Source organism: Haliotis cracherodii, unplaced genomic scaffold (genome assembly GCF_022045235.1).
Source record: "Haliotis cracherodii isolate W230 unplaced genomic scaffold, xgHalCrac1.p SCAF_16, whole genome shotgun sequence".
NCBI classification, from domain to species: Eukaryota; Metazoa; Mollusca; class Gastropoda; order Lepetellida; family Haliotidae; genus Haliotis; species Haliotis cracherodii.
In genome coordinates this window covers 24,990,672-25,002,608 of record NW_027266271.1, presented here as the reverse complement: position 1 = coordinate 25,002,608, position 11,937 = coordinate 24,990,672, and positions in this window count along the sequence as shown.

The window sequence follows — 11,937 nt, the reverse complement described above, 5'->3', positions numbered from 1 at the left end:
TCTCCTATTTGTAGGGTGCGTGCGACATATGGCTTTCATTATCTACAAAAGCTGCCATGTTCATGGATGATATACGATACATAAAGGAATGTATATTTATATTAAAAGAAAAGGCCTGTATAATTACAACTTGTTTACACCCCCTCAAAAATCTATATACATTAAGTGCAAATATCATGAAAAATAGTAATAGATTTTTCTTACATCATTAAAATATATAGCCAGTATGGTGTACAATACGAAGTGGGGAAAAACAGTGTTAAAATGTACACTTAGCACTGTTGAGCTTTATTAAAAGTGCGTATTCTGAGGTCTGTATTTGTTACGGCCCAATCGGATCTTAAAGGCACTAACTGACTGACTGATTTTGAAGATTTAACGTGCACTTTCCGACTGTAGCGTATTTCGCTAACTTACTTACTTACACTAGGAGATTTTACGTGCGCTTTCCGACTGAAGCGTATTTCGCACAAGGATTTTGCTAACGAGGAGCCCTGGCTTAAGTAGCACGACCGGCTAGGCCTGCAAGTTGATTGGGTATTGCCCCCTGCCGGATAGAGAATATACAGATCCGTTACATTGGTTGTGGGGAGACCTGTGTTATCGGTATGGAATCCATGTATGTCAAGAGTATGACACAAACAGAGGCGTGTCAAGTTAACTAGATTTAACATTGATTATAACATTTTAACATTGTATATTCTTTTTAGGGGCGTGGCCTACCCCTTCCACTCAGTGCCGTCAGAAAGATAAACATCGAATGGACACTATAAATATAGCGACAAAACCCTTTCCACATCCAATAGCAATATCTGCATAAAGCAGATTCCTGAGCAAGTGTCAATGAATCACTATCAAATAGAGATGATATCAGGTGTTCGTGAAAAGGTGAGCGTATCCTGCCCCACCGGTGGCAACCGTCACAAACACATGCGAAGGCAAGTCAAGTGTATGTGTATATAGTTTTCATGAAGAGCATATTCATTTAATTTAATGGATATCCTTGGGACATGGGTGAATATTTTAGCATGAAGTAAGACTTTCTGATACTTGATCTGATACTTGTTGACACAGAAGTCACTGATGGATTTCAAACACTCTGGACCTACTGAACATGATGGGAAGAAAATCTTCCCCACTGCACATTGCTTTGTGTGTCTGTCGTATGACCGAACCAGCAACAATGTCAGTGCCAATGATTCCATCAAAAAGAACTGTTCAATTAAGAATATTCCACAAACAGCTGCAGCATTGTATAAAAACACAAAGCGAGTTGCCTACCAGGCACTTGTGTTGTTGAATGTGACAAGGGCATGGCATAAGTCTTCTTTCTGCAAATTAACCATTTTGCGTATCAAGGTTGCAGTGTTCCAAATTAGGTCTCGTTGCTGTTTTGTATCTGGCGGCCATTTTAAAATTTGGAGATTTATCAATTTCTAAAGGTCTACAACTAAGAAAACAGCAGCATGCACCATCCTACAGAAAGCCTCGCAACACCTCGTCACAGAGCGAATACGCCACCATCGCAAAACCAAGTCCATCTCTCAAGATGCCATCACAAAACACCAAAACTACCTTCTCAGTTACTGCCTTAACAATAAGTTAACCCAGAAATCTGTACGTAAAATAATTCAATGTGAAACCAACAAACAACTAGGTTTACTAAATCAATACAAATTACTGCAAAGTAATTTCAATTACAGTATACAATAAAGTGACAGTACAAATGGCAGTGGTAATAATATTCACCCAGCCTCAACAGTGGTCAAGCTTCCAAAAGTGGGCCTCCGTCGGATATTCAGGGTGAAAACAATGATATTCACACATCCGCTGGTTTGATGCAATGTGAGATGTAATGTGAGATGCGAGAGGCACGTTCTTGTCATCGTATTTAGCCTAAATACCTTCAAGAAGTGTCCAGACAGTGCTGGTAGAGTCGAGCTGTTCCGGAAGATTACACTTGATTCCAAAGAGCATCTAATTATAGTAACTTCAAAACCACTGCTTACATTATATAGTACTACATTCCTGACAACAATAACTTAATCAATTACACTGCCATATTGCAATATATATTTACACGAATGTCCTTCCCTTTTCATAATTAATCACTTAGATGTGAGGCTATTTTCTGTCATCTAGACACGTGAAGATCCGGGGTAGAATAGGTCTTCACAACCCATGCTTGCCTAAAGAGGTTACTATGCTTGTCGTAAGAGGAGACTAACGGGATCGGGTGGTTGATGTTTGCCATCGTATCCAAATTGTGTTGATCGATACTCAGACTGACGACACACAGCTGAAATATTGCTGAGACTGCGGCGTTAAACAACAAACAAACAAACAAATTGTGTCATCTAATACCTTTCTAAACTTTGAGATAGATGTGCATCCCTTTCAGTTACCTGGATTTCTCGAGATGATAACTTAATATTCTTGTAATATAATCGGACTCTCTCAAATGGTTCAGAAACCTGGATTCTTCGCGATAACTACTGATTTCGAAGAGATAATACCTTGATTCCAAGCAACGATACCTGGATTCCAAGAGATACTATCTGGGAGACACAACTTAATATACATGTGATATTATCTGTCTATTAAATTGTTCAGAAACCTGTGCCTACACAATGTTCTATAATATTTTATGTGCTGGAACGTTCACCCGACAAAAACAGATGACACTGCTGTGTTTTTCTACTTATCAGGACACCCGCCCACCTTGAGGAAGTCCCCGTCTGTTCCCTGTACATCCAATGCAATGGTGCAGGGCATGCATGTTGTGTTAACAGTTCTCAGTAACAGAGCAAGGAACTCAACACAACTTACAATAGTCAATAATACTTTTATGTCGAGCATTGTTCCAGCAGCTCCAGCCTTTGTTGTCTACACTGTATAACTTTAAGGCACAATCGAGCATGTTCTATCTACGAAGATTTCAAAGAGCGACAAAAGACTCTTGCTCAAAAGCTGTTGGATCAAGGTTACAACATTGTGGGTGGAACTAACCAAACCAACATAGCGATGAGGATTTTATTGCCGTTTCATCCAGTATCTGTCCTGTATCGTCCTTTATCGTCCTTACATAAAATGACCATCTGTCAAAAGTCTTCATATACGTGAAACATTTGATAAAACTATAAGTAAACTAATTGAAATGTAAAAAAATGGCATCCTACGGTTAGAACAGTTACTGAAATTTTGACAGCATAACGAAACAATAGTGTCAGTCTATATGTATGAATACTTCTCCAATGAGAATATACAAAATACAAAAGCGAAATAAGCGGTGATGGGCCGGGACATCGAATTCTATCTGTACAGCGCGGTAGGGAAAGATTCGTTCGATGTCAAGGTACCTACTGTGGTTGAGTGAATCTGATCAGTCATAAGTTATTCCATGTCCCGGTCCCTAGCTGTTATTCCATGTCGCGGTCCCTAGCCGTTATTCCATGTCCTGGTCCCTAGCTGTTATTCCATTTCCCGGTCCCTAGCTGTTATTCCATGTCCTGGTCCCTAGCTGTTATTACGTGTCGCGGTCCCTAGCTGTTATTCCATGTCGCGGTCCCTAGCCGTTATTCCATGTCGCGGTCCCTAGCCGTTATTCCATGTCCCAGTCCCTAGCTGTTATTCCATGTCGTGGTCCCTAGATGTTATTCCATGTCGCGGTCCCTAGCTGTTATTCCATGTCCCGGTCCCTAGCTGTTATTCCATGCCCCGGTCCCTAGCCATTATTCCATGTCCCAGTCCCTAGCTGTTATTCCATGTCCCGGTCCCTAGCTGTTATTCCATGCCCCGGTCCCTAGCCATTATTCCATGTCCCAGTCCCTTGCTGTTATTCCATGTCCCAGTCCCTAGCTGTTATTCCATGTCGTGGTCACTAGCTGTTATTCCATGTCCCAGTCCCTAGCTGTTATTCCATGTCGCGGTCCCTAGCCGTTATTCCATGTCCCAGTCCCTAGCTGTTATTCCATGTCCCAGTCCCTAGCCGTTATTCCATGTCCCAGTCCCTAGCCGTTATACCATGTCCCGGTCCCTAGCTGTTATTCCATGTCGCGGTCCCTAGCTTTTATTCCATGTCGTGGTCACTAGCTGTTATTCCATGTCGCGGTCCCTAGCCGTTATTCCATGTCGCGGTCCCTAGCTGTTATTCCATGTCCCGGTCCCTAGCTGTTATTCCATGTCGCGGTCCCTAGCTTTTATTCCATGTCGTGGTCACTAGCTGTTATTCCATGTCGCGGTCCCTAGCTGTTATTCCATGTCCCAGTCCCTAGCTGTTATTCCATGTCGTGGTCCCTAGCTGTTATTCCATGTCGCGGTACCTAGCTGTTATTCCATGTCCCAGTCCCTAGCTGTTATTCCATGTCCCGGTCCCTAGCTGTTATTCCATGTCCCAGTCCCTAGCTGTTATTCCATGTCGCGGTCCCTAGCTGTTATTCCATGTCGCGTTCCCTAGAACATATTCCATTTCGTGGTACCTAGCTGTTATTCCATGTCGTGGTCCCTAGCTGTTATTCCATGTCCCAGTCCCTAGCTGTTATTCCATGTCCCGGTCCCTAGCTGTTATTCCATGTCCCAGTCCCTAGCTGTTATTCCATGTCCCAGTCCCTATCTGTTATTCCATGTCCCAGTCCCTAGCTGTTATTCCATGTCCCAGTCCCTAGCTGTTATTCCATGTCCCGGTACCTAGCTGTTATTCCATGTCCTGGTCCCTAGCTGTTATTCCATGTCCCAGTCCCTAGCTGTTATTCCATGTCCTGGTCCCTAGCTGTTATTCCATGTCCCGGTACCTAGCTGTTATTCCATGTCCTGGTCCCTAGCTGTTATTCCATGTCCCAGTCCCTAGCTGTTATTCCATGTCCCAGTCCCTAGCTGTTATTCCATGTCCCAGTCCCTAGCTGTTATTCCATGTCCCAGTCCCTAGCTGTTATTCCATGTCCTGGTCCCTAGCTGTTATTCCATGTCCCAGTACCTAGCTGTTATTCCATGTCCTGGTCCCTAGCTGTTATTCCATGTCGCGGTCCCTAGCTGTTATTCCATGTCCCGGTCCCTAGCCGTAATTCCATGTCCCGGTCCCTAGCTGTTATTCCATGTCGTGGTCCCTAGCTGTTATTCCATGTCGCGGTCTCTAGCTGTTATTCCATGTCCCGGTCCCTAGCTGTTATTCCATGTCGCGGTCCCTAGCTTTTATTCCATGTCGTGGTCCCTAGCTGTTATTCCATGTCGCGGTCCCTAGCTTTTATTCCATGTCCCGGTACCTAGCTGTTATTCCATGTCGCGGTCCCTAGCCGTTATTCCATGTCGTGGTCCCTAGCTGTTATTCCATGTCCCAGTCCCTAGCTGTTATTCCATGTCGCGGTCCCTAGCCGTTATTCCATGTCGTGGTCCCTAGCTGTTATTCCATGTCGCGGTCCCTAGCCGTTATTCCATGTCGTGGTACCTAGCTGTTATTCCATGTCGCGGTCCCTAGCCGTTATTCCATGTCGCGGTCCCTAGCTGTTATTCCATGTCGCGGTCCCTAGCTGTTATTCCATGTCGTGGTCCCTAGCTGTTATTCCATGTCGCGGTCCCTAGCTGTTATTCCATGTCGCGGTCCCTAGCTGTTATTCCATGTTGCGGTCCCTAGCTGTTATTACATGTCCCGGTCCCTAGCTGTTATTCCATGTCGCGGTCCCTAGCCGTTATTCCATGTCGCGGTCCCTAGCTGTTATTCCATGTCGCGGTCCCTAGCTGTTATTCCATGTCGCGGTCCCTAGCTGTTATTCCATGTCGCGGTCCCTAGCCGTTATTCCATGTCGCGGTCCCTAGCTGTTATTCCATGTCCCGGTCCCTAGCTGTTATTCCATGTCCCGGTCCCTAGTTGTTATTCCATGTCGTGGTCCCTAGCTGTTATTCCATGTCGCGGTCCCTAGCTGTTATTCCATGTCGCGGTCCCTAGCTGTTATTCCATGTCCCGGTCCCTAGCTGTTATTCCATGTCCCGGTCCCTAGCTGTTATTCCATGTCCCGGTCCCTAGCTGTTATTCCATGTCCCGGTCCCTAGCTGTTATTCCATGTCCCGGTCCCTAGCTGTTATTCCATGTCGTGGTCCCTAGCCGTTATTCCATGTCGCGGTACTACGTTTTTAGGGAAAGTTCGATGTCCCAGTCCAACACCAAATCATCAGATTAATAACTGTTAATGTGAAAAAGCATGTTCCTACAAAGAAAACCTTTTCATAATTTACACAATGGAACTTCGTTTGGTCTAATCACTGATGATATATCGTTTAAGCCGATGTAACGGTATAAACCGGAAGAACCGTTATAGGCACTCCGCTCATCTCGAGCTTCGAATACTTCGGTATAACATCGATAATCCATTGCCTAAGCGAATAAACAAGTTTTTCGTATGTATCATTAAATCATTCATTCAATTCTTTGAACATAAATAAAACCGTTCTAACGCAAATAGGGCGTACGACTAAGGGCTAACACAGAAAAGCTCATGCCTGGTAATTTGTAAATTATTGTTGAACGTCCAATGTTCCAACTGCGTTTAAGAGTTTCACCAGTTACACCACGCGTTAAAAATTGTGGAAAAAAATAGGGGACAAAAAAGATGTTTACACCAGTGTTTGATGGTGGCTAAAAATGAAACAAACAAGAAATGGTTATTCTATCGTGATGCATTTGAGAGTGTGGTATCATAGTTGTTTTTTGGACGAGAAGTGTGCAGTGTTTCGGCGACTATTTTCAGCTTAGTAGCGTTTTGATAACGTTTGTATTTTTTTAGTGACAAATCCAATTTTGAAGTGTGTACTTTCTTTCGCGTTCGAAGGATTAGCTGTGACAACCTGGATTCAGTAGATCGGATTTTATAAGAAATGCAATCTCACCTAATTCAAATTTTGGGATGATTTTAATGTGACTAATTTCACACACATGGTGAGTATTGTTCGTGCTTGATGAATGTGTGTGTGTGTGCGGTATTTACCTGTCAAACAGTTGGGGCGCGTCAGGGATGGGATGGGATAGCAAGCACGTTTCGCTCAACCGCCTGTAAACGCTGACTTTAAGGAATCGATGATGAATCGCTTAATCATTATTCATGTTTGGTATAAAGTACAAGAAAAATATGCAAACGTGAAAAATAGTTAAAAAGATTTGGATCCACTTTACTCCCATTGTCAAAAAGCGAATAATAATGAGTAGCCTGAACTACGGGTATGAGTGAGTGAGTTTGGCGTGAATGAGAAGTAGGGGATGGGGGTGGGTAGTTGGGTGAGGTAGGAGGAGGGATGGGGGTGCGTAGTTGGGTGAGATTGGAGTAGGGATGGGGTGGGTAGTTAGGGTGAGGTATGAGTAGGGTATGGGGTGGGTAGTTAGGGTGAGGTAGGAGTAGAGTATGGGGTGGGTAGTGAGGGTGAGATTGGAGTAGGGATGGGGTGGTAGTTAGGGTGAGATTGGAGTAGGGATGGGGTGCGTAGTTGGGTGAGATTGGAGTAGGGATGGGGTGGGTAGTTAGGGTGAGGTAGGAGTAGGGATGAGGTGGGTAGTTAGGGTGAGATTGGAGTAGGGATGGGGTGGGTAGTTAGGGTGAGGTAGGAGTAGGGATGGGGTGGGTAGTTAGGGTGAGATTGGAGTAGGGGATGGGCTGGGTAGTAAGGGTGAGGTAGGAGTAGGGATGGGATGGGTAGTTAGGGTTAGGTATGAGTAGGGTATGGGGTGGGTAGTTAGGGTGAGATTGGAGTAGGGATGGGGTGGGTAGTTAGGGTGAGGTAGGAGTAGGGATGAGGTGGGTAGTTAGGGTGAGATTGGAGTAGGGATGGGGTGGGTAGTTAGGGTGAGGTAGGAGTAGGGATGGGGTGGGTAGTTAGGGTGAGATTGGAGTAGGGATGGGGTGGGTAGTTAGGGTGAGGTAGGACTAGGGATGGGTGTGGGTAGTTAGGGTGAGGTAGGAGTAGGGATGGGGTGGGTAGTTAGGGTGAGGTATGAGTAGGGTATGGGGTGGGTAGTTAGGGTGAGGTAGGAGTAGAGTATGGGGTGGGTAGTGAGGGTGAGATTGGAGTAGGGATGGGGTGGTAGTTGGGTGAGATTGGAGTAGGGATGGGGTGGGTAGTTGGGTGAGATTGGAGTAGGGAGGGGGTGGTAGTTAGGGTGAGATTGGAGTAGGGATGGGGTGGGTAGTTAGGGTGAGGTAGGAGTAGGGATGAGGTTGGTAGTTAGGGTTAGGTAGGAGTAGGGTATGGGGTGGGTAGTTAGGGTGAGATTGGAGTAGGGATGGGGTGGGTAGTTAGGGTGAGGTAGGAGTAGGGATGAGGTGGGTAGTTAGGGTGAGATTGGAGTAGGGATGGGGTGGGTAGTTAGGGTGAGGTAGGAGTAGGGATGGGGTGGGTAGTTAGGGTGAGATTGGAGTAGGGATGGGGTGGGTAGTTAGGGTGAGGTAGGAGTAGGGATGGGGTTGGTAGTTAGGGTTAGGTAGGAGTAGGGTATGGGGTGGGTAGTTAGGGTGAGATTGGAGTAGGGATGGGGTGGGTAGTTAGGGTGAGGTAGGAGTAGGGATGGGGTGGGTAGTTAGGGTGAGATTGGAGTAGGGATGGGGTGGGTAGTTAGGGTGAGATTGGAGTAGGGGATGGGCTGGGTAGTAAGGGTGAGGTAGGAGTAGGGATGGGATGGGTAGTTAGGGTTAGGTATGAGTAGGGTATGGGGTGGGTAGTTAGGGTGAGATTGGAGTAGGGATGGGGTGGGTAGTTAGGGTGAGGTAGGAGTAGGGATGGGGTGGGTAGTTAGGGTGAGATTGGAGTAGGGATGGGGTGGGTAGTTAGGGTGAGGTAGGAGTAGGGTATGGGTTGGGTAGTTGGGTGAGATTGGAGTAGGGGATGGGTGTTGGTAGTTAGGGTGAGGTAGGAGTAGGGATGGGGTGGGTAGTTAGGGTGAGATTGGAGTAGGGATGGGGTGGGTAGTTAGGGTGAGATTGGAGTAGGGGATGGGGTGGGTAGTTAGGGTGAGATTGGAGTAGGTTATGGGGGTGGATGGTTGGGTGGGGTAGGAGTAGGGGATGGGGATGGATGGTTGGGTGAGGTAGGAGTTGGGGATGGAATGGGATGGGTAGTTATGGTGAGGTAGGGGTAGGGTATGGGAGTAGGTAGTTAGGGTGAGATTGGAGTAGGGGTGGCGTGGATTGTTGGGGTGAGGTTGGAGTAGGGAGTGGGGTGGGTAGTAAGGGTGAGGTAAGAGTAGGGATGGGTGTGTGTATTTAGGGTGAGATTGGAGTAGGGGGTGAGGGTGGATGGTTGGGTGAGGTAGGAGTAGGGATGGTTGGGGTGAGGTTGGAGTAGGGGGTGAGGGTGGATGGTTGGGTGAGGTAGGAGAAGGGATGGGGATGGATGGTTGGGTGAGGTAGGAGTAGGGATGGTTGGGGTGAGGTTGGAGTAGGGAGTTGGGGTGGATGGTTGGGTGAGGTAGGAGTAGGGGTTAGGGGTTGGTGGTTTGGTGAGGTTGGAGTAAGGGAGCGGTGGATTCTTGGGGTGAGGTAGGAGTGTGGGATGTTTTTCTGAGTATTGAGATGTCGGAGGACAGGGTGTCAGATTCCTGAGGTGTCGGATACACAGGGTGTCCGAGTACTGAGGTGTCGGATACACAGTGTGTCCGAGTACTGATGTGTTGGATAATCATGGTGTCAGAGTACTGAGTTGTCGGATAAACAGGGTGTTCGAGTACTGACGTGCTGAATAAACAGGGTGTCAGAGTACTGAGGAGTCGGATATACAGGGTGTCAGAACACTGATGTGTTAAATAAACAAGGTGTCCGAGTACTGAGGTGTCGGATAAACAGGGTGTCAGAGTACTGAGGTGTTGGGTAAACAGAGTGACAGAGCAAATAGGTGTCGGATACACAGTGTGTCAGATTCCTGAGGTGTTGGATAAACAGAGTGACAGAGCACTGAGGTGTCGGATAAACAGGGTGTCAGATTCCTGAGGTGTCGGATAAACAGGGTGTCAGAGTACTGAGGTGTTGGATAAACAGAGTGACAGAGCACTGAGGTGTTGAATAAACTGGGTGTCAGATTCCTGAGGTGTCGGATACACAGGGTATCCGAGTACTGAGGTGTCGGATACACAGTGTGTCCGAGTACTGAGTTGTCGGATAAACAGGGTGTCAGAGCACTGAGGTGTCGGATAAACAGGGTGTCAAATTCCTGAGGTGTCGGATAAACAGGGTGTCAGAGTACTGAGGTGTTGAAAATCAGAGTGACAGAGCACTGAGGTGTTGAATAAACTGGGTGTCAGATTCCTGAGGTGTCGGATAACACAGGGTGTCCGAGTACTGAGGTGTCGGATACACAGTGTGTCCGAGTACTGAGGCGTTGGATAATCAGGGTGTCAGAGTACTGAGTTGTCAGATAAACAGGGTGTCCGAGTACTGACGTGCTGAATAAACAGGGTGTCAGAGCACTGAGTTGTCGGATAAACAGAGTGACAGAGCACTGAGGTGTTGAATAAACTGGGTGTCAGATTCCTGAGGTGTCGGATACACAGGGTGTCCGAGTACTGAGGTGTTGGTTAATCAGGGTGTCAGAGTACTGAGTTGTCGGATAAACAGGGTGTTCGAGTACTGACGTGCTGAATAAACCGGGTGTCAGAGCACTGAGTTGTCGGATATACAGGGTGTCAGAGTACTGAGTTGTCGGATATACAGGGTGTCAGAGTACTGAGGTGTTGGATATACAGGGTGTCAGAGCACTGAGGTGTTGGATAAACAGAGTGTCAGTTCTGAGGTGTCGGGTGGAACGATATCTTTTTCTGCCCTTTTTTCTGCTCCACGGTCTGATGGTCTGTTTTAACACAGATTGATTAATAGTTTGACATATAACACACCGTGGCCCTTATTGTAAAGCATGTTTGTAGGGTTTTACATACTTCATTAAGTTGACAAGCCTAGATATAACTAAACTACAGTTCTAAGCCGGCGATAAACACGATTCACACACTTTTGGTGTGATAGTAAAACATCATATCAAAATCGTCGTTGCGGAAACACTGAACGATATGTGACCAAACAACACAAACATGAAATGACAATATGAAAGTTTCTCCGAAGAGTTGTGTCCCATAGTTGGCGAGATGCGATGGGGCCTGTTCCCAACGCTTTAACCGAGACTTAAGATAGTCTTGGTGCTGAGACCGCTTTGTGGAACGGGATCTGAGTCATACTAACCTAACTGCATCCCTTGGCTGGCGAGATGCGCTGGTTCTATATATCTGCAACGCTTTGTTGATTAAACTATAGCTTTCTGACTGAGATTTATCTGAAACTTCACGAAATGACTGAACTCCCGAAATTCACTTATTTAGGTATAAACGTTTCGATATTTCTGAACATGTGTGTGAAAGAGAAGGAATGTATATATATTTCTGTTATGCCTTCCAAATAGAAATAAACCGAAAGACAATAGGAGTACCTAGTTGTTTTTTAAATGTAATTGAAAATTAAAAGAACTGTTGTTAAATTGAATTATGTCTGTATAACCATCACTCATTCCTGCAACAGTTTGTAAAACGTGATCTGTGACTTGGATATGTTGTGTAAAACTATATTGATGCAACTGCTTCACCCCTACCATGTTTGAAATGTTGTAAATTTGTGTCGTAAAAATGTAAATTTATTGATTTTTAAAGATAACAACCAGAAGTTATGTATAACAGTAAAGTAACGAACTGACGGATAAAACAAACTGATTTTTTTTGTCCCGACTATTTTCTTTAGTTATGCTGTATATATGCTCATAACGAACAACGGTTATAACATACTATAATAAGCAGTCCCTGTACAGTAAACTACGGTTATAACGAACACCCTTATAACGAACTGACAGATATAACGAACTAATTTTTTTGTCCCGACTATTTGTTATAGTTATGCTGTATATATGCTTATAACGAACTACGGTTATAAC